The 23201-nt window shown below is 41.9% G+C and overlaps 1 protein-coding gene across 1 annotated transcript in view; it reads left to right on the top strand.

The window, feature by feature from the left end:
- Positions 1-23201, top strand: part of TRAF3IP3 (TRAF3 interacting protein 3) — a gene marked incomplete in the record, with an annotated part of 485039 nt that overhangs the window by 131375 nt on the left and 330463 nt on the right.

Below are 23201 nucleotides of genomic sequence, written 5' to 3'. Positions count from 1 at the left end.
GCATGCACTCTAAAGGCAAGTCACCTGTAGAAATTTTGGACCCTCTGAAGCAGCTTATTAAGCTGAACGTGAGGAGTCGGTCCGTGTTCGCATGCGCGGTATTCTGCGTGCCTGTGCAATGAAGTATACTAGCCATATAATTCCTCGATCCATTGCGTATGCATCAACAGCTGATTTTAGGAGGTTGGGCCTCTTGTGCATGAGCAGTGAGCGCCACACACACCTCCAACATTCTTATTAGTCGAGACTAATTTTCGAACACCGGAAATAGTGCTGCCATCTAGTGCTCTTGCTTACGTATAGCATTGTTGAAAACTGCGGCCATATAGTGTTGCAGACACGTGCACACTCCTGAACTTACCTTACTGCTTTTCATCAAAAACAAAAAAACGAAGAAAAAAAATGTGTTAATAGAAGATAATTGGAAAATTGTCTAAAATTGTATGTTCTATCTGAATCATGAAAGAGAAAGGTTTGGTTTTATGTCCCTTTAAAGTTTATGAACAGATGTTTGTAGCTTACTGAGAGGGTGTCCCCAGAGGGAGCAGGAAGAGGAAGGTGGGTGATGTCTTGCAGCAGTCAAATATTTGTTTGCGGTTGTTCCAGACTTTTTTGAGGTAACGGTTAAAAAAGCTTTAAACAGATAGAAATGAGCATGGGTGCATTTCTGTTTTAAATAGAAACATTTTTGCACAATACTTCCATTAGCAAAAATGTTTGTAGTAAAACGTTATTACTGTTTTCTGGCAGCGTGTGCATAAATCCTTGTGCCCAAGTAATCAAACACCATGGGGCCGAATGATCATTGTACGAGCGGACATGATCTGCTGGTGCAATGCCGCCCCCTGCAAGTTTGCAGCCAATCGGCCGGGTGTCAATCAACCCGATCGTATTCGATCGGGTTGATTTCTGGCGATGTCTGTCCGCCGCCTCAGAGCAGGCGGACAGGTTATGGAGCAGCGGTCTTTAGACCGCTGCTGCATAACTTGTGTTTCCGGCGAGCCTGAAGGCTCGCCAGAAACAGGGCATCAAGCTCCATACTTAAACAGAGTGAATTGCACATAACAAAATGGTGCCAGTCACTTTTCTCACAATCTCACAAAGATTGCAGCACTGTTTCAAAATCCTTGGAGGTTGAACTTCAGCTCCACAAAGCGCTGTATTAGCGAAGCGCTGTAAAGTGAAGCACTGTAAAGTGAGGTATACCTATAAATATATATATATATATATATATATATATTTAGGTTTTCAAGTCTTTCTTGGTATGTAGTCTAAAAAAATAAAACCTACAAATTTAGTAGCCCTGCTTTGAACAGATTCCAGTTTATTTATATGCCTCTGAAGATATGGTGTCTATAATTGTACACAACACTCAAGATAAGGCCTAACTAGTCTATAAAGTGGTATAATGGTAGTGAGAGTCCACAAAATCCTATTCTTACAAATGGGAATTACTTCACCTGGCCACCAGGAGGAGTCAAAGAAACCCCAACCAGAGCATTCAACTATCCCTCCTACTTCCCCTTCCTTCGCAGTAGTTATTTGCCTTGTCTAAGAGGTAGGCAGATATGTGGTGCTCTGCAATATTTGTTTTGAAAACCCTCAGTTAATAGTTCCCAGAAGAGAGGGTTAAATGAGTTACAGCTGACTGTCTTTTTTCTAGCTCTAGTAGAGTTATGCATATCAGCAGCTTAGGGTGTTGCAGGGAAGTTCTCTAGCTTCGCTCTGTATATCAGTGTTCCTGTTCTCGCATTTGGTTCTGACCCTTTAGTTACAGGGGACTTATACTGTGTTTTTCTCTTGTAAGGTGTATCCAGTCCACGGATCATCCATTACTTGTGGGATATTCTCATTCCCAACAGGAAGTTGCAAGAGGACACCCACAGCAGAGCTGTAATATAGCTCCTCCCCTAACTGTCATAGCCAGTCATTCTCTTGCAACTCTCAACAAGCTAGGACGTTGTAGGAGAGAGTGGTTAAATATAGCTAGTTTATTTTCTTCAATCAAAAGTTTGTTATTTTTAAATAGTACCGGAGTTGTGCTATTTTATCTCAGGCAGTAAATAGAAGAAGAATCTGCCTGAGGTTTCTATGATCTTAGCAGGTTGTAACTAAGATCCATTGCTATTCTCACATATGTCTGAGGGGATTACACAGATGAGGTAACTTCAGCGAGAGAATGGCGTGCAGTTTATTCTGCTATCAGGTATGTGCAGTTATAATTTTTTCTAGAGATGAAAAACACTAGAAAATGCTGCTGATACCGGATTAATGTAAGTTAAGCCTGAATACAGTGATTTAATAACGACTGGTATCATGCTTACTCCCAGGGGTAATACCCTTATGATATTTACAATATAAAACGTTTGCTGGCATGTTTAATCGTTTTTATATATGCTTTGGTGATAAAACTTTATTGGGGCCTAGTTTTTTCCACATGGCTGGCTTAAATTTTGACTAGAAACAATTTCCACTGTTGTAGTATAAAAGTTACAGTTGGTGCAGTTAAAATTACAAACTGTGACATCCAGCTTCCCTCAAAGGCCCTCTGAATGCAATAGAACATCTCTAAAGGGCCCAAAGGCTTTCCAAAGTCATTTATTGGGGAAGGTAGGGCCACAGCTTGCTGTGGCAGTTGGTTGTGACTGTTAAAAAACGTCTATTTCGTTTTTTTGATCCATTTTTTGAACTAAGGGGTTAATCATCCATTTGCAAGTGGGTGCAATGCTCTGTTAGCCTATTATACACACTGTAAAAATTTCGTTTGATTTACTGCATTTTTTCACTGTTTTTCAAATTCTGACAAAATTTGTTTCTCTTAAAGGCACAGTACCGTTTTTTATATTTGCTTGTTAACTTGATTTAAAGTGTTTTCCAAGCTTGCTAGTCTCATTGCTATTCTGTATAAACATGTCTGACATAGAAGAAACTCCTTGTTTATTATGTTTAAAAGCCATGGTGGAACCCCCTCTTAGAATGTGTACCAAATGTACTGATTTCATTTTATGCAATAAAGATCATTTTCTGTCTTTAAAAAATGTATCTCCAGAGGAATCGGACGAGGGGGAAGTTATGCCGACTAACTTTCCCCACGTGTCAGACCCTTTGACTCCCGCTTAAGGGACTCACGCTCAAATGGCGCCAAGTACATCTAGGGCGCCCATAGCGTTTACTTTACAAGACATGGCGGCAGTCATGGATAATACACTGTCAGCGGTATTAGCCAGACTACCTGAACTTAGAGGTAAGTGAGATAGCTCTGGGGTGAGACAAAATGCAGAGCATACTGACACTTTAAGAACCATGTCTGATACTGCCTCACAATATGCAGAAGCTGAGGAAAGAGAGCTTCAGTCAGTGGGTGATGTTAATGACTCAGGAAAGATACCTGATTCTAATATTTCTACATTTAAATTTAAGCTTGAACACCTCCGTGTGTTGCTTAGGGAGGTTTTAGCTGCTCTGAATGACTGTGATACCATTGCAGTGCCAGAGAAATTGTGTAGACTGGATAAATACTTTGCAGTGCCGGTGTGTACTGATGTTTTTCCAAATACCTAAAAGGTTTACAGAAATTATTAATAAGGAATGGGATAGACCAGGTGTGCCGTTCTCTTCCCCTCCTATTTTTAGAAAAATGTTTCCAATAGACGCCACCACATGGGACTTATGGCAGACAGTCCCTAAGGTGGAGGGAGCAGTTTCTACTCTAGTAAAGCGTTCTACTATCCCTGTCGAGGACAGTTTTTTAGATACAATGGATAAAAAATTAGAGGTTACCTTAAGAAAATATTTATTCAACAAGGTTTTATCCTACAGCCCCTTGCATGCATTGCCCCTGTCACTGCTGCTGCGGCGTACTGGTTTGAGTCTCTGGAAGAGGCTTTACAGGTAGCGACTCCATTGGATGACATACTTGGCAAACTTAGAGCACTTAAGCTAGCCAATTCTTTTATTCTGATGCCATTGTTCATTTGACTAAACTAACGGCTAAGAATTCTGGTTTTGCTATACAGGCGCGCAGAGCGCTATGGCTTAGATCATGGTCAGCTGACGTGACTTCAAAATCTAAGCTACTTAACATTCCCTTCAAGGGGCAGACCCTATTCGGGCCTGGTTGAAGGAGATTATTGCTGATATCACTGGAGGAAAAGGTCATGCCCTTCCTCATAACAGGTCCAAATCTAGGGCCAAACAGTCTAATTTTCGTGCCTTTCAAAACTTCAAGGCAGGTGCGGCATCAACTTCCTCTAATAATAAACAAGAGGGAACTTTTACTCAATCCAAGACGGTCTGGAGACCAAACCTGACATGGAAAAAAGGTAAGCAAGTAAAAAAGCCTGCTGCTGCCTCTAAGACAGCATGAAGGAACGGCCCCCTATCCGGGAACGGATCTAGTAGGGGGCAGACTTTCACTCTTTGCCCAGGCGTGGGCAAGAGATGTTCAGGATCCCTGGGCGTTGGAAATTATATCCCAGGGATATCTTCTGGACTTCAAAGCTTCCCCCCCAAAAGGGATATTTCACCTTTCACAATTATCTGCACACCAGATAAAGAGAGAGGCATTCTTACACTGTGTACGAGTCCTCCTAGTTATGGGAGTGATCCATCCAGTTCCAAAGGAGGAACAGGGACAGGGTTTTTACTCAAATCTGTTTGTGGTTCCCAAAAAAGAGGGAACCTTCAGACCAATTTTGGATCTAAAGATCTTAAACAAATTCCTCAAAGTTTCGTCGTTCAAGATGGAAACTATTCGTACCATCCTACCACTGATCCAGGAGGGTCAATATATGACTATAGTGGATCTAAAGGATGCTTATCTTCACATTCCGATACACAAAGATCATCATCGGTTTCTCAGGTTTGCCTTTTAAGACAAGCATTACCAGTTGTAGCTCTTCCCTTGGGATTAGCTACAGCCCCAAGAATCTTTACAAAGGTTCTAGGGTCACTTATGGCGGTCCTAAGGCTGCGGGTCATAGCAGTAGCCCCTTATTTAGACGACATCCTGATACAGGCGTCAAACTTCCAAATTGCCAAGTCTCATACGGACGTAGTACTGGCATTTCTGTGGTCGCATGGGTGGAAAGTGAACGAGGAAAAGAGTTCTCTATCCCCACTCACAAGAGTTTCCTCTCTAGGGACTCTGATAGATTCTGTAGAAATGAAAATTCACTTGACGGAGTCCAGGTTATCAAAGCTTCTAAATTCCTGCCGGGTTCTTCATTCCATTCCGCGCCCTTCGGTGGTTCAGTGTATGGAAGTAATCGGCTTAATGGTAGCGGCAATGGACATAGTGCCGTTTGCACGCTTACATCTAAGACCGCTGCAACTATGCATGCTCAGTCAGTGGAGCGGGGATTACACAGATTTGTCCCCTCAACTGAATCTGGACCAAGAGACCAGGGATTCTCTTCTCTGGTGGCTATCTCGGGTCCATCTGTCCAAAGGTATGACCTTTTGCAGGCCAGATTGGACAATTGTTACGACAGATGCCAGCCTTCTAGGTTGGGGTGCAGTCTGGAACTCCCTGAAGGCTCAGGGATCGTGGACTCAGGAGGAGTCTCTCCTTCCATTAAATATTCTGGAACTAAGAGCGATATTCAAGGCTCTTCAGGCTTGGCCTCAGTTAGCAACTCTGAGGTACATCAGATTTCAGTCGGACAACATCACGACTGTAGCTTACATCAACCATCAAGGGGGAACGAGAAGTTCCCTAGAGATGTTAGAAGTTTCAAAAATAATTCGCTGGGCAGAGATTCACTCTTGTCACCTATCAGCTATCCATATCCCAGGTGTAGAGCACTGGGAGGCGGATTTTCTAAGTCGTCAGACTTTTCATCCGGGAGAGTGGGAACTCCATCCGGAGGCATTTGCACAACTGATTCATCGTTGGGGCAAACCAGAACTGGATCTCATGGCGTCTCGCCAGAACGCCAAGCTTCCGTGTTACGGATCCAGGTCCAGGGATCCCAAGGCGACACTGATAGATGCTCTAGCAGCGCCCTGGTCTTTCAACCTGGCTTATGTGTTTCACCGTTTCCTCTGCTCCCTCGACTGATTGCCAAGATCAAGCAGGAGAGAGCATCGGTGATTCTGATAGCACCTGCGTGGCCACGCAGGACCTGGTATGCAGATCTAGTGGACATGTCATCCTTTCCACCATGGTCTCTGCCTCTGAAACAGGACCTTCTACTTCAGGGTCCTTTCAACCATCCAAATCTAATTTCTCTGAGGCTGATTGCCTGGAGATTGAACGCTTGATTTTATCAAAGCGTGGCTTCTCCGAGTCAGTTATTGATACCTTAAGACAGGCACGAAAGCCTGTCACCAGGAAAATTTACCATAAGGTATGGCGTAGATATCTTTATTGGTGTGAATCCAAGGGTTACTCATGGAGTAAGGTCAGGATTGCTAGGATATTATCTTTTCTCCATAAGGTTTGGAAAAAGGATTGTCAGCTAGTTAAGCGTCTGGCAGATGTTCCAGACGTTCAGGCATTTTGTCAGGCTTTAGTTAGAATCAAGCCTGTGTTTAAACCTGTTGCTCCACCATGGAGCTTAAACTTGGTTCTTACGGTTCTTCAAGGAGTTCCGTTTGAACCTCTTCATTCCATTGATATCAAGCTTTTATCTTGGAAAGTTCTTTTTTTTTGTAGCTATTTCCTCGGCTCGTAGAGTCTCTGAGCTATCTGCCTTACAATGTGATTCTCCTTATCTGATTTTTCATACGGATAAGGTAGTCCTGCGTACCAAACCTGGGTTCTTACCTAAGGTGGTATCTAACAAGAATATCAATCAAGAGATTGTTGTTCCATCCTTGTGTTACACAATTTGGACGTGGTCCGTGCTTTAAAGTTTTACTTACAAGCTACTAAAGATTTTCGTCAAACATCTGCTTTGTTTGTTGTCTACTCTGGACAGAGGAGAGGTCAAAAGGCTTCGGCAACCTCTTTTTCTTTTTGACTAAGAAGCTTAATCCGCTTAGCCTATGAGACTGCTGGACCACAACCTCCTGAAAGGATTACAGCTCATTCCACTAGAGCTGTGGCTTCCACTTGGGCCTTTAAAAATGAGGCTTCTTTTGATCAGATTTGCAAGGCGACGACTTGGTCTTCGCTTCATATTTTTTCAAAATTTTACAAATTTGATACTTTTGCTTCTTTGGAGTCTATATTTGGGAGAAAGGTTTTACGGGCAGTGGTTCCATCCATTTAAGTTCCTGCCTTGTCCCTCCCTTCATCCGTGTACTTTAGCTTTGGTATTGGTATCCCACAAGTAATGGATGATCCGTGGACTGGATACACCTTACAAGAGAAAACACAATTTATGCTTACCTGATAAATTTATTTCTCTTGTGGTGTATCCAGTCCACGGCCCGCCCTGTCATTTTAAGGCAGGTAATTTTTAAATTTAAACTACAGTAACCACTGCACCCTATGGTTCCTCCTTTCTCGGCTTGTTTTCGGTCGAATGACTGGCTATGACAGTTAGGGGAGGAGCTATATTACAGCTCTGCTGTGGGTGTCCTCTTGCAACTTCCTGTTGGGAATGAGAATATCCCACAAGTAATGGATGATCTGTAGACTGGATACACCACAAGAGAAATAAATTTATCAGGTAAGCATAAATTGTGTTTTTCCATTACAGGTCTTCGTATGGGGCTGATTATGGAGCAGAGGTAAGTTATGGGGAAAAAGCGTGTGTATAGGAGTTACATCCTCCTATCCTTGTCTTTTATGATCAATGCCTTTATTTAGGAGCCGGTGCGTGCACATAAGCATTTTTTACTGAGTTCGGTTTTGCTGTCTGTCAGTGACAACATTGGACTGCTGGCTCGGTCTGTTCAGGCCTCCATTAGTGTCAGGCACAGCGTGGTCAGTACTCATTGCGAGCGAGTGCTCTAGTGGGCAGCTGCATTAAAAGGGGGTAAAAACTTAAGACCGATAGATTATTGTGACAGGTCTTTTTATATTTGAGAAACTGCTTCCTCTGTTAAGGTGCTGTTTACTAACTGTCATGCAATGTGGGTAAACAATTTTCCCGCCGCAGGACAGTTTAGGCGCGTTTCTCCCGCCTTTTCCTCTATTAGTTCCAAGCTCAGTGGGGACCACAACATAGCACAAGAGAGTGTTCCAGCGTGCAGTCACATCATGAGGGGATAAGATGAACCGGAGCATTTCAGTGTTTAATAGGAGTAAATTCACCAACTGTTATACCCTTGTCCTCAGAGTCACACCCTACGTTGATTTGATCTAAGTTTTTTTTTTATACTACTCTCCGTGCCTACATTTTTTTTTATTTTTTTTTTCTGGGTGTTTATTGATAGATCAGCTGCAAAAGGGGGTAACATGGAACAAACAGGAACTGCTGCAGGGGCACCTGAAGGAGATCCTTATTGATAATAATAAATGTCTTCTTTGCAAATCAAATATAGTGTGTCCGCCAGCTCAGCTATTCAGCAGCTGTCATCTGTTCTCCAGTCTCACTGCAGGTTCTAGTCCTCAAAGTACTACATTATACTCAACCGAAATTCCTCAGCCACATGCTGCCAGATTTAGTAGTCAGTCTACTGGGGTATATTCTCCGTGGCATCTTCTTCAGAGAGTGGACCTTCTATCTCAAGGTCCCTTCTTTTGCCAAAATCTAGATTCTCTGAGGCTGACAGCGTTGAGATTAAACGCCTATTTCTGTCTCGGAGAGGATTCTCTGAGACTGTGATTGATACCCTTGTTCAGGCGTTTTCTCTTGGCATAAGGTGAGAATTCCGCATATTCTTCAGTTCCTTCAAGAGGGCCTTGATAGGGGTCTCTTGTCTAGTTCCATTAAGGGACACATTTCGACTCTCAGTTTTGTTACATAAAAAGTTGTCACGTTTGCCTGATGTTCAAGCCTTTGTTCAGGCTTTAGTTAGAATCAGACCAGTATTCAAACCAATTGCCCCCCCTTGGAGTCTTAAAGTGTTACAGCATGTTGCGTTTTTTAACCTATGCATTCCCTTTATATCAAGTTACTTTCCTGGAATGTGTTATTTTTATTAGTTCTAGTTTTATTAGGTTCTAGTCCTCAAAGTACCACATTATACTTGACCGAAGTTCCTCAACCACAGGCTGCCGTATCTAGCAGTTAGCCTACTGGGGTATACCCTCCTACACAAATCTCTCAGTCCTTTTTGGTGGGTTGAAGAGATCAAACTGGGTCAAAAAAATTGGCAACATTGCCCAAGGTAACCTTTCCAGTTAGCAGTGTCGGCTGCTTTTGGTGCAATGCCATCTTCCGCCAAGCGCAAAAGAAAGATTAAGCATTGCTCTTCTGATAACAGGATGAGGAGTCCCACTGGTTCCTCCAATAATCAACACATTCTGAATTTGGATGATGATTCATCTCTGTCTAGTTTTGAGGGTGAACTATCCTCGTCAGACTCTTTAAAGGGTGTCGACAAAGAGGACGAAGATTTCACTTTTCACTTTAAAATGGAACACCTTATATATTTGCTTAAGGAAGTTCTGCAAACTTTATGAGTATTGGAGGTGAAAATGGCTGAAGAAAAAACGACACAGACGCTTGGTATTATCTTTAAACCCAAACCGCGAACTCCTGATGTTTTCCCCGTTCCCTCTCTTATAGCTGATATAATTTCCAAGGAATGAGAGAAACTCAGAATTTCCTTTTCCCCTTCTCATCCTTTAAGAAACTGTTCCCGTTCCTAGCTCTTACCTAGAACTGTGGAACACTGTTCCCAGGATCGATGGAGTCATATCTACTCTTGCTAGGAGAACCACCATTCTGCTGGAGGATGGTACTTCCTTAAAGGACCCAATGGACAGGAAACCGGAAAGTTATCTCAGAAATACTTTCCTACTAGGGGATCTTTTCTTTCAAACCGCAGTAAGTATTGCTTCTGTAGCCAGTGCTGCAGCCTTCTGGTGCGATTCGCTAGCTGAATTCGTTTCTATTGAGTCTTCCTTGGAGGAGATTCAGGATTGCATCCAGGCGCTCAAGACAGCTAATTCCTTTATTTGTGATGCTATAATTCCAATTGTCTGCATCAATGCCAAAAAACACGGGTTTGGGGGTTCTAGCCAGAAGGACTCTTCGGCTGAAATCTTTGTCAGCCGATAAGGCCTCTAAATCTAGATTACTTTCTTTAGCTTTTAAAGGAAAGACCTTATTTGGACCAGGATTGGATTCTATTATTTCTACTGTCACTGGAGGAAACAGAGCTTTCCTTCCTCAGGATATCATTCATAAGGTGTGGAAAGTTTACCTGTCTTGGTGTTCTGAACGTGGTTTCTCTTGGCACAAGGTGATAATTCTTCATATTCTTCAGTTCCTTCAAGAGGGCCTTGATAAAGGTCTCTTGTCTAGGTCCATTAAGGGACACATTTTGACTCTCGTTTGCGTGATGTTCAAGCCTTTGTTCAGGCTTTATTTAGAATCATACCAGTATTCAAACCAATTGCTCCCCCTTGGAGTCTTAAAGTGTTACAGCATGTTCCGTTTGAACCTATGCATTCCCTGAATATCAAGTTACTTTCCTGGAATGTGTTATTTTTATTAGCTCTCTCTTCTTCCCGTAGAGTTTGAGTTTTCAGCTCTCCAGTGTTATCCTCCTTATTTGGGGTTTCAAGGCGGTATTGAGAACTAAGCCAGGTTTCCTGCATAAGGTAGTTTCGACTGACAACATAAATCAGGAGATTGTGGTACCATCTTTATGTCCTAATGCCTGTTATTCTAAGAAGAGGTTGTTGCATAACTTAGATGTGGTCAGGGCATTAAAGTTCTATCTACATGCTACTAAGGATTTTCATCTGTTGCAAAGGGTCAAAAGGCTACTGCTACTTCCTTGTATTCTTGGTTGAGGAATCTTATCTGGATGGCTTACATGGAGGCAGGTCATCAGCCTCCGGCACGTATCACTGCTCATTCAACTTGTTTTTTTTTTTTTTTTTTAATTGTTTATTTATATATTCAGCACTGAAAAAAAGCAACAAATGGTTTGTACAACTAGATATGCAAAACATAATAACAAAAATTGCTACCAAAGACAGTACTGCATTTTCTTCTATGTCTAATAGCATAGTTACTCCAAAAAGTACCTATTCTCCTTACTCCTCTTCTAACTTACTGTATCTAGTTTCCCCTTAGAAGGCAGTTAAACAGGTAACAATATACTTTGCATAACATATTGGTTAGATCAAGTCTTTCCAAGAGTCTCTAATGCTTTGTAGTCCTTCACAATAAGCAAGTCATTGCAGTTCCATTGTGGGTGAGTTTCTTGTTCATTGTTAACTTTCTTAGATCAACACATTAAGCTCCCCCCTCCCCAACTAGCTCCGCTGCCAACTCTCTTGCACCCCAACCCCTTCCAGGGCGCTCCCCCAGGTTCCTGTTTCGTCTCTCATCTTAATCTCTACATTGGTTTGTTCCTTTGTCAATAGTTTAAAAGATATTCCATTTGCCTCTTAACTGGGCTTCAAGAACAAATTCTGAGTTTTTAAGTGGGTGTAGGATTTGTCTCTGATGTGCTAAGTCTAAGCTGCGAATTAATGGTTCCCATTTATTGAGGAAATGTTTAGTTCGCTTTGTGATGTCCCCCTGTGTATCTACTTGTTCACGGATAATTTGCTGTTGTAGTTCTAGTTTAAGGTGTGTGAGTGTTGGTGATTCAGTTTCTAACCACTTCTTGAAGATGAGCTTTCTGGCAAATAGTATGACATTGTGAATAAACGCCATATGTCTGTTTGTGTTTGACTGTGTGTGGAGAAATACTACTGCTTGAATGTTCAGGTCTATGCTCTCTCCCGTAACTTTCATTACCCACTTGTGCGCCATATTCCAGAATCTTGTGAGTTTTGGGCACTGCCATATCATATGGATTATGTTGGGGTTTGGATGTGCGCATTTTGGGCAAAGTCCCGAGGTCTCAGGGCTCCACTTATGGTACATCTTTGGTGTTATGTATGCATTATGTAGTAGCTTTGTATGTGATTCCCGTATGTCATTTGATAGTGATGCCTTCCTCACCTTTAAGACGCTTTGTTCAATTATTTGATCTGTAACTGGGTGTTCAGTCCAGGCTGTCCATCTGTGTTGGATTTGGTCCCTAGTAGCTTTATTAACCACTGTTTGGAGTGCTTTGTAGGTATGTGATATTGAGGTCAGTCCTCCTTTTGTCAGGGTCAATAGCTTGTATATTTCGCAGTTGGTGTCCGGCATGTCTCCCATCCCCAAGATGCTTTGTATATAATGTCTCGTCTGTAGAAATGCGAAGTGGTGTTTGTGAGGTAAATTGAATTCTAATTGTAATTCGGCAAACGATTTGATTGATTTCTGGTCTGGCGTCAGGACCTGTCTAATAGTAGAGAGTCCCCGTGTTTCCCATTGTCTAAAAGGTGCTGTGGTGAAACCTGCCTGAAAGTTTGGGTTACCCCGTAGGGGTAAGTATATGGTATTCTTGCATGTGATTCTAAGGGTCCTGCAGATTTTCCACCATGCTCTTACAGGATGTAGGAGAATAGTATTGTGTCCCACTATTCCTTCTAGTTGTGTGCGAGTCATATGTGGAAGCATTTTTAATGACCACGGAGCAATGCTCTCCGTCTCTAGTTCACTGTTGGTGAAGACATTTCTGTCCAAAAACCAATCCATCACATACTTAGCCAAGGCTGCCCAGTTGTAATACTCTATGTTTGGGAGTGCTAATCCCCCCATCTCTGGTGTGCATGTCATTTTTTTATGTCCTATTCTATGTCGTTTCCCTTTCCATAAAAAGTGTAGTATGTCCCTGTTTAATGTCTGGAGGTCTTGTTTATGGATGAGTTCGGGTAGCATTTGTAGTGTGTACAACAGTTTTGGGAATAGAATCATCTTGATTAGTCCTACTCTTCCCGACAATGTCAATGGTAGTGGTGTCCAGTTTAGGAGTAAGTGTCTTAGTTCTTTAAATAGTGGTCGGAAATTAAGTCTGTACCACTGTTTAGGATCTTTAGAGAGATTAATACCTAGATATTTAAACGAGTTGGTAATAATCTTAAAGTTATCTTGCAATGGGTCTGTTGGCGATTCGTTTCGTAGCCACAACAGCTCTGATTTGTCTTTATTAATACAGTATCCCGAAATTTGACCGAACTCGGCTATGATGCGCATTAATCTAGGGATGTTCTGCCTAGGCTCTCTTGTGTATAAGATCATGTCATCTGCGAAGAGGGATAAATGGAGGGTTTCCTTGCCTATAGTTAGTCCTTCCGTGTTTTTTCTTATTTTGGTTGCTAATGGCTCCAGCGCCAAGTCAAAGAGGAGTGGTGAGAGTGGACACCCCTGCCTCGTGCCTCTCATTAGCGGGAAAGATTTGGATGGTTCGCCGTTAACTAGAATTGCTGCACGGGGTTCATTATATACTGCGTGAGTGGCTGTCATAAAGTCGCCCTGAATTCCAAATTTCCTAAGAGTTGTGAAAAGGTGGTCCCATAGTATCTTGTCGAACGCTTTCTCAGCGTCTACCAGTAGTATACAAGCGTCTCCTTCCCTCTCGTCTCCCTTTTGTTTGCCCTCCCCCCAGTAGTGTGATAGGACTAGTTGTAATTTTCTCATGTTTTTAATTGAGGATCTACCCCTAACAAATCCCGTCTGGTCTTCGTGAAGCAGGTCCGGTAATATCTCTGTCAGTCTGTTAGCTAAAATTTTGGTAAACAGTTTGTAGTCTGAATTGAGTAGTGAAATTGGCCTATATGAGGATGTTAGTATTGGGTCTCTGTCTGGTTTGGGGATGACTGTTACGTTCGCTTCTGTAAATCTGTTAGTCAAGTCGGCCCTCCCTTTCATTATAGCATTAAACAGTGAAGTAAGTGTCTCCGCCACCTCTTCCCTGATCATTTTATAAAACTCCCCTGGTAGGCCATCCGGCCCGGGTGTTTTCTCTAGTGGCAACGCGTTGATAGCCCCAATAGTCTCCTGGAGAGACACTGGTTTATTTAAGGACTGTAACTGTGTGTCGGTTATTTGCGGGAGGGCTAAGTCCTTCCAGAAGTTTTGTTTCAGTTGTTCATCTATCACTTGTGGACTATACAATGTGGAGTAGTAATATACAAATGCTTTATGTATATCCTCTTTTTTGTTATAATGTTGGTTTTCCTGGTTAGTTTGGTGATCTTAGCTAGTAATTTACCTGTGCGATTCCCATAACGGTAGAATTTAGCCTGCATCCTAGTTTGGGCTCTGCCTGTTGCCTGAATAAGGTAGGTGTCTCTGAGGGTCTTAATGTCTCTGTATTTTAGTCTGTTTTGGTCTGTCGGGTGTCTAAGGTATTGGTTTCTAGCGTTTAGAAGTTGGCGTAGAAGTAGGTCCCCTCTTTTCCTGCTAATTTTATTTGTTCTAATTGCATAAGTTGTGATCTCCCCTCTTAACACTGCTTTCGCCGTTTCCCAAAACAGTGAGATTTCTTTTATGTGTTGCTTGTTAAGCTCCTTGTAAGCTAACCACTCTCCCACTAAGTGTTTTCTCAAGTTAAGGTCGTGGTACAGGTATGTAGGGAATTTCCACCCACACATCTTTCTCTGAGGGGCATCAGTAGTGAGCTGTAGTGTTACTGGCGAGTGGTCTGAGATGGTTAGGGGGTCTATCTTAATGTCTCCTATCCTAGAACACAATTGACTTGAGATTAGAAAATAGTCTATGCGGGAGAGTGTGGTTTTGGATGGGTGTGCACATGTGTAGTCACGCGCCTCAGGGTTTCTCTCCCTCCATACATCAAGGAGGTCCAAACTATTTCTGAAGTTTTTAAGTATTAGTGTTTCTCTTCTGGATCCTGTCCATGGCTGTTTGGTGTTTGTGTTGCTAGCGGGATTTCGAAATCTGTCTGCAGGAGTATGTGGCGCTATGTTATAGTCTCCACCAACTATAATGGGTAAGTCTGTAAATTGTATGAGTTTGCTTTGGAGGTGGATTAGAAATTCTTTTTTCTGCGTTTGGGGGCCATATACACCACAGAGTATCAGGGTTAATGTATCAATCGTTAATTTTATAATTAGGTATCTGCCTTCTATATCAGTGAGCACTTGTGAGATGACATAGTTAAGTCCCTTTCGGAACAGCACTGCGACCCCTCTCGCTCTTTTCTTTTCATAGGGCGTGAAGAGTACTTCTCCCACCCACCCCTGTTTAAGCTTTTGGTGTTCTATCTTAGAAAGGTGTGTTTCTTCTAGTATAGCTATATCGGTTTTTTTTGTGTTTAACTGTCTCAATATCGCCTTTCTTTTAATAGGGGATGTTATCCCTCCCACGTTCCAAGTGGTGATTTTCATTTTCCTACAATAAGTATTGTATTGTTTGAGGGTGTCGCTATTTATTAAGGGTGTGAGATGTGGTGTGTGATGCGTATTTATTGCAGTGTAGGGTGATGAGCGTTACTTACGGTTTTCCTGCAATGTCCCAAATCTGTCTATTCCCCCCCTGAGGGAGCGCCCTAAGATCTGGTGTGTTCTGTCTATCGCTAAGACAAACAAAAAGCAATCTGGTTAGTGAGTATTAACTTTTAAACTGTTAAGATCTCCTTTTTAAACGTGTTTAAGAGATATGAAAACAGGCAATAATTACCAACAATATATCAGACAGTATGCAATAAACAATAAACAGTAAACCGTTTTCAGTTCCCTCTTTCCCCCCCCCCCCCCCCCCCCACTTGTAAAGGATATGAGTTGTCATGTCTTTAAATTAAATGGTCTTTAATCTATGATTTCTGAGGCCTTGATGATTGTCCCTGTTTTCAGGTGTCGTCAGGCTGAGCTTCCTGGTTCTGTTGCTGATTCCTTCTTTCTTCTCTTTGCAGGTGTATTTTGAGCTGGTTCGGGGATTCAAAGAATAGGGGTCCATTGGTTGTTTGTAGCCTCAGCCTTGCCGGGTACAGCAGGGCTGCCATTCTGCCTTGCTCTATGAGTTGTTTACAGTAAGGCGTGAACTCCTTTCTTTTAGCTGCAACTGTTGCTGAGTAGTCTTGAAATAAATAGATTTTCCTTCCTTCATATTCCAAAGGTGAAGCCTTTCTGTAGGCCTGTAGTATCGCTACTTTTGCTTTGAAGCTAAGGTATTTCACCATTACCTGGCGTGACTGTTGGGTATTTTCTCCTTGCTTTCTCGGATCTCCCACTCTGTGTGCTCTCTCCACTAAGCACGGGAGGCAGGACTGAGGCATACGCAGCAACTTTGGGAGGATGTTCTCTGCAAAGTCTATTAGCTCTGATCCCGGGATGTTCTCGGGGATTCCTACAATTCTTAAGTTGTTTCTTCTCGATCTGTTCTCCAAGTCATCAACCTTTGCCCATAACCGTTCATTCTGTTGTTGTAGTGCTTGTATATTAGTTTCTGTTTCCCTATGACGGGTTTCTCCTTCTGCCACTCTCTGTTCCACCTGTGTCAGTCTGCCATTAAATGATTTGACTTCAGTTGTGAGTGAATCCATCCCTGTTTGCAACTGTTCAATTTTGGGCAGGAATAGTGCAGATATCTGTGTGACAATTGGGTGTGTGTCTGTATTATTAGAGTTTGGTAATGGGTCCGCTTCCATTGGGATCTGCGGTGTATCTAGGTGATTCTTTTTTTTCTCTGCGTGCTTGAGTCTGCCTGCCATTGTCTCTGTTGTTTTTATATAGGAGTTATAATATTTTTGCATGCAGCTTTAGTGTTTTGTCAATCAGCTTCGCCAGTACTGTAAGTTTTGTTTGCTTGCTTTATCACAGGTTGCTATTTCCTTCTGTTTAGTTATTTTAGGCCTCAGAAGAAGTTTGAACACAGGTTCACTGTTGTGCTTGTTAAGCGCCGGGTGGGAAGGATAGGGGCAGGTCCGGGCCTTTTAGCCGCTCATGATGCGGTAGCCTGTATTATCTGTTAATAAAGGTATTGTCCAGTGGGCCAAAGTTCATGTTTCCCCACCTCCTGTCTCCTATGCGGCTCTATACCCTTTGTATGAGATCTGGGTTTGGGAATAGCTTCCTCCTGATTAACCCCCGGATTTGTGAGGGCTATGGTAGAGAGGGTACTTAGTGTTAAGGAGCTCTATTTGAATTGTGCGGTCTTTTGCTGATTCCCTTCTTCTGGGCGTAAGAGAGAGTGGTGGGGGTCGTGCGGGGATATTACTTGCTTCTGCGGTTAAGTTTTTGGCAAGTGCGGCAGCGGGGCAAGATGGCGGCGTTCCCGCCGTTAGTTAAGGTCCCAATTCAGTGTCCCACCCTTCTCTTGTAGGGGCCCAAGTCTTTAATCTTTGTTATGCTGCTCAAATCTTTGGCTCCTTGTGTAGCGTGGAGCACTTGTGATTCCCCTGCCTGTTTGTTTGTGTCCCTCGCGGCTGCAGCCGCTACTTACAGTCACTTCTGTGGTCTGTTACTTCTCCGGTAGTGGATTCCGGTGTTAGAATCCCTGCCAGCTTATGTCCGGACAGTGGGGGGTATCCCTGCCAAGGATGCCGGCTTTTTCTGGGGCAATGTGTTGATTTTTTCCCAGTTTAATATCTGGAAACTGCGGAGCTCTGTTCCGTGCGTCTGCTCTCTCCGCCCGCCTACCGGAAGTCTCCTCATTCAACTTGTTTAGTATCTACATTTTGGGCTTTCAAGAATGAGGCTTCGGTGAAACAGATCTGCAAAGTTGCTACCTGGTCTTCACTTCATACGTTCACTACATTTTAACAGTTCAATGATTTTGCCTCTGCAGAGGCATCTTTTGGCCGAAAGACTCTTTATGCGGTGGTACCTAGTATCTAAGTAACTGCCTTGCCTATTCATCCCATCCCTTCTTATTTGTGGACTCCACAGCTTGGGTATAGATTAATATTTGCCGGACAGATAGCTCAGCATGCTAATGCACTGTGGCTGAGCTCTGTAGCAACCCGAGGGTTGCAGGTTCAATCCCCGGCGAGGTCCACTCAGCCTTTCATCCTTCCGAGGTTGATAAAATGATCAGCGCCTTGAGACCCTTACGGGTGATTTGCCGCGCTTTACCAGTACCCAATACATACAATAGGATTTTGTGGACTCTCGCTACCATTAAAAAGAAAACAAAATGTATTATTACCTGATAATTGTTTTTCTTTCTTGGTAGTGAGAATCCACAAACCTGCCCTGTTTTCTTTTGACGGCAGTTCCAGTTTTCACCTCTTACCACTTTTATCTCACTTGCTTTTCCCTATCATCGGATATAAACTACTGGGAAGGAAGGGGAAGTAGGGAGGATAGTTGAATGCTCTGGTTGGGGTGTCTTTGCCTCCTCCTTATGGCCAGGTGAAGCAACTGATAGTGAGAGTCCACAAAATAAGAATAAGATTTTTTGTGGACTCTCACTATCAAGAAAGAAAAGACTTTATCAGGTAAGAATAAATTGTTATTTCTGCTGCAAAAACCTCTACCTACACATCCAAACATTCTACTGTCCTTACTTGCTGTAATAGTTCATTGTTTACCAAATTTCAAATCATAATAATATAATGCGAAGTCCCGTTCCTATTTTTTTTTCAAGCTTGACTAAGTTCTCATTGGGAGATTGAAATGTTGCATTAAAGTGAAGGTCACTTTTAACTAAAATGTTTGGTTAAACTAATACCCATGTATGCAGTGTTCAAGTGCCTCTTTAGGGCCAGATAACGGGTGGAGCACAAAATTTCACTTTTGTGAGCGCAATACTTGCGATCCACTCGTAATACCAGCGCAGTTATTGTGCACTGGTATCTGAAGGAGCGTTCGCATTGCATATAAGTTTTGCGCTCAATAAAGCACACTTCCATAGGTTTCAATGGGAGTCTCGTTCTCATGCCGTGAGGGCTAAGTAGCGCAGCTTATATGCTTATGCTTATATACATATATATTTAAGTGTTTATATGTGTATATACACATATTAACATACATATATATATATGTGTGTGTGTGTGTTTATATGTGTATATACACATATTAAAACATAAATAAATAAATATATATATATATATATATATATATATATATATAAGCAGCAAAAAAAGGGAGTGTTGCAGGCAGCGGTTTTAGTAATAAAAACAGTCTTTATTAGAACATACGTTAAAAGACTCCAGAGATCAGCACAGGTACATCACAACGAAAAGTCCGCTAACATGTTTCGGCTTCAGGACAATGCACCTGAGCCATTAAAAAGCACCAGGATCACCCTGATTGGGTAAAAGCAAAGTAACAAGTTGTGATGTAAATTAACTCTGAGTACCTAAACTAATTGTAGAGCCTATTATCTGAATTAGGTAGATTTACAATTGCAGATAGTAACAAGAAAAATACAATATAATAATGCAAATATGCAATAGTACAACTGTACATAAAGTGCTAACATTTAATAAAGCAATGGTTTATAGATCTACAAAGTTCCTAAACATAATTTAAGCCAGTGTGTAGGAACAAAACAATTGCAATGGTTGTTAACAATACATCTGCAGAATACAATCAGTGATTCTGTCATTTATTATAGAATAGAAGTGTGTATGGAAAAAGATGAGCACGGTATTAATAAATCACTTATTATGTAGAATGGAATATGTGATAAGAAATAACGATATGGGAAATGGATAGTTACAGAAAACTGTAAAAGGGGAAAATAAGGGAAACAAAACTAATAGACTGGGTTCAGACAGGCTGCTGCACAAGAGGGAACAAGAAACCTGAAACTGCAGAATAATCTTCTATTGCCAGTAATTAATCAGGTCATATTCTGAGTTCAAGCCAGTAGGTACACGAGTTTGTAGTTTGAATATCCAAAACATTTCCCTCTTCTGCAGCAGCTTGTCTCTATCACCTCCTCTTGGGGGGCAAGTAACTCTTTCAATGGCCTGCCACCTTAGTGAATTTACACTTTTTTGGTGATACTTCGCAAAGTGTTTAACTAGGGGTGTGGATGCTACACCAGCTTGTATCGTGGACAGATGGTTACGAATTCGCACCTTAACCTCAGTAGTCGTGAGTCCAACATACTGTAGATGGCACATAGTGCAACTCAACACATATACAACATATGTGGAGGTGCACTTGAGACAAGACTGGATGGCAAAAGTCTCCCCTGTAACCTCAGATTTAATACTATCTGAGGGTACAACAAAATCGCATACCCTGCATTTATTGAGGCATTTGAAGATGCCTCTATGTGTAAGCCAAGAGCTTTGTCTTTGGTTAGTTTTAGGGAGAACAGAGGGAGATAATAAATTGCCTAGAGTAGTTGTTTTCCTGTAGGAACAACGTAACCCTTGTGAAATACAATGCTCTAGTTTGTCGTCAGCCGCTAGGAACGAAAAATGTTTTTTTTACTATTTTACAAATTTCAGTGTATTCCTGACTAAACTCAGTAACAAAAGTAACTCCTTTATGTTTACTATTGATACTTTTATGTTTATCAATTTCACTTGTCTGGCCCATAGGCCATCCACTTGTCTCCTGGCCTTGTTGATCACTTTGGCACTGTATCCTCTGTTTTTTAGCCTGTTGGCCAAATCTTGTGACTGCTCAGCAAACTTATTAGGTAAGGAGCAGTTGCGTTTGACCCTAATGAATTGGCCTTTGGCCACAGCATGGGGTACGTGTCTGGGATGACAGCTTTTCACATGTAGGAGGGTGTTCCCAGCTATCGGCTTCCTATAGATCTCTGTCAAAACCCTTCCATCCTCCATGCCTGTGATAGTGATATCCAAAAAATTAATCACATTGTCCCGTACCTCACTGGTAAATTTTATTCCAATATTGTTGGAATTCAAATAACCAGTGAAAGACGTAAATTGTGACTCACTCCCTTTCCACACGAGCAACAGGTCGTCTATATAGCGGCCATAAAAATAAATTAAATATCTGAAAAATGTTTCCATCTCCATAGACGTGGGACAGATCCCACCAACCCATAAAAAGGTTGGCATAGGAGGGGGCAAATTTGGCCCCCATTGCTGTCCCACGCCTCTGGAGATAGAAACCATCCTCAAATGAAAAATAATTGTGTGTAAGTAAAAATTTTAACACTCTAAGTATAAAGTGTCTAAACTCAGTAGAAAAATCTAAATAAAATTCCAAAAAGAAATTGACCGCTATTAGACCCTCCTCGTGGGGAATGGAGGAGTACAATGCTACAACATCAATTGTAGCCCACTTGTGACAATTACTGTTCCATTTCAAATTGTCTAGATTACAAATTACGTCTTTGGTGTCTTGGATGTAACTGTGCAGGTTTTGTACCAGGGGTTGTAAGAGGCTATCTACCCACTGTGAAACATATTCTGTCAATTAATTAATTCCACTGACTATTGGACGACCCCTAACATCCTTAAGGGATTTATGGACCTTGGGTAGATGGTAGAAGATGGGCACTACCGGATGATCAACTACCAAATACTCAAAGGTTTTTCGGTCGTAGTGCCCATCCTCCAACCCATCGTCCAAAATGTCCAATAACTCTTTTTTAAAAGCTGCAGTGGGGTCCCTAAAAAGGGGAATATAATCCTCAATGTTGTTAAGTTGACGCAATGCCTCATTTACATAATCCAATCTGTCCAGAACCACAACAGAGCCACCCTTATCAGCTGGGCGTATGACAATATCATTGTTCTCTTGAAGCTCCTTAAGGGCGGCTCTCTCTGGTCCGGACAGATTGGGAACTTGATACCCTACAGAATTCTTGAGTTTAATCAGATCACGTTCTACACGCTTGAAGAAAGTCTCCAAAGTGGTACCCCTAGTGTGGATGGGATAAAACAGTGACTTGTTTAGAAAACCACTAGAGGCATTAATAATTTCTCTATTAGTTCCTGTCAAGGTATCTCAAGATAAACATTCCAAACTAATCACATCACAGGTTTCATTGAATGTTAATTTGCCAGTGTGCAGGGCATGTGAGGGTAAGCCCAACCCATAATCAACTAGGCTTCACTTCTGTGGTGTGTATAGGTGCTTGTTCCTTGGTTCTGTTGTTGCTATTGTTGCGTCTATTCCTAGACCTCCCCCTATGTTGCCTTCTATACATATCTTTGTCTGAACGCTTCCATGAATAAGCGGTGTTACTGCTATAATCAGTCTGGTCCCTTACAAATTTTGTGTGTTTTATTTCAAGAACTGAATCTTTCACTTTTGCTACAACTGTTTTTAAAATGCCATCAAATTTAGCAAAGCTAGCTTCTAACTGCCGTGAATTCATTTCTGTTTGTAATTCCCCTATCTCCTCCCTGGTGGTTTTGAGAAGATTGGATTTTCATTGTCAGCCTTATTTGAGGAAATGGAGAAATTACTGATCAGGGAGCACAAACTCCAATGGGGCAAATGGACTTTAGAGACATATATTAAACTTAAAATCATACCACATGGGTTGAGATTGAATACATTTCCCACGTTTGATGTCACCTACACTGTTTTCATTAGCACATGGAATGATATTTTGTCAGATTGTTCAGTACGCTTAATGTTGTTGTTGACCTCCTATAAATCCAATCTTCTCAAAACCACCAGGGAGGAGATAGGGGAATTACAAACAGAAATGAATTCACGGCAGTTAGAAGCTAGCTTTGCTAAATTTGATGGCATTTTAAAAACAGTTGTAGCAAAAGTGAAAGATTCAGTTCTTGAAATAAAACACACAAAATTTGTAAGGGACCAGACTGATTATAGCAGTAATACCGTTTATTCATGGAAGCGTTCAGACAAAGCTATGTATAGAAGGCAACATAAGGGGGAGGTCTAGGAATAGACGCAACAATAGCAACAACAGAACCAAGGAACAAGCACCTATACACACCACAGAAGTGAAGCGAGTGACATATTCAGATACTGATTTTGAGTCAGGAGAGGAAACTGGGGCATCAAGTGGTGAGGAAGCTCCTAAAAGCATACTTAAAAATGCTCACCAAGTATCCACAGTACAACATATACATGCACCTACTGACTCTGATCAACACCAGTCCCAAGCAGTTATACCTAAAACTAAAAATGCTGATTCTAAGAGTTTTGCATCTAAATATGTTGAAGAAGGTGCCTCTGCTATGCAGACAAGGGTTTCTGATGATGATCAGAGAAGGATAGAACAGGTTTTTTCTCTTCCCCCACAACGCACCGGGATAGGACAAACAGGTCAGGGACATTATCACTTGAGAGGCCAGAGAGGGAAACAGAAGTACAAATAAACAATGTTATTAATTTGTCAAAATACACACTCACAGACTCACAAGTCTCCCTT

Source organism: Bombina bombina, chromosome 3 (genome assembly GCF_027579735.1).
Source record: "Bombina bombina isolate aBomBom1 chromosome 3, aBomBom1.pri, whole genome shotgun sequence".
Classification (NCBI taxonomy): domain Eukaryota; kingdom Metazoa; phylum Chordata; class Amphibia; order Anura; family Bombinatoridae; genus Bombina; species Bombina bombina.
Note: the sequence above shows the minus strand (reverse complement) of the source record. Positions and strands in the feature narration are given on the sequence as shown.